Source organism: Bison bison, unplaced genomic scaffold (assembly GCF_000754665.1).
Source record: "Bison bison bison isolate TAMUID 2011002044 unplaced genomic scaffold, Bison_UMD1.0 scf7180017864306, whole genome shotgun sequence".
Lineage (NCBI taxonomy): Eukaryota > Metazoa > Chordata > Mammalia > Artiodactyla > Bovidae > Bison > Bison bison.
Genome location: NW_011494878.1, coordinates 308,134 through 308,851, shown reverse-complemented (window position 1 = coordinate 308,851; position 718 = coordinate 308,134).

Sequence of the window (718 nt, the reverse complement as noted above, 5' to 3'; positions counted from 1 at the left end):
CACACAAATAACTCTATACCCATAATTTTGACAATTTAGGTGAAATAAATCAATTCCATTTCATAACCTATGAAAATTCACTTAGGATGAAATAATGAGTAGTCCTATAACTATTAAATATATTAAATTCATTGTTAAATAAACATTAAAATAAAATCTTTCTGGTCCACAGTTCACGGCTTGCAGGATCTTAGTTCTTCAACCAGGTATTGAACCCATTTCCCCTGCCTTGGTAGCATGGAGTCTTAACTACTGGAGCACTGAGGAATTCCCTCACTGACAGATTCTACCAAACATTTAAAGAAGAAATAACAATTCTACCCTCAATCCAAGAATGTAAAAGGAGAGGGAACATTTTCCAAATCATCTCATAAGGCCAGCACTACCCTGATACCATAATCAAATAGACGTAAGAACTCTACAGAACCATATCCCTTACAACATTCATTCATGATAAAGATTCCCAGCTAAACCAGGCATAGAAAGGAATTTCCTCAAACTGAGAAAGTGTATCTACAATGGGACCAAAGCAAGAATGTCCACCTTCAATATTTCAATTTCACATTACCCTGAAAGTCCTAGCCACCGCAACACATCAGTTTCACAGTTATAAAGGAAGGAATAAAAACCTCTCTACTTGCAGAAAACACGATAGTCTAAGTATAAAATCCCAAGAAATCTGCTCTCTTCCCCACAAAAAGATCTAGACTAACTGGGC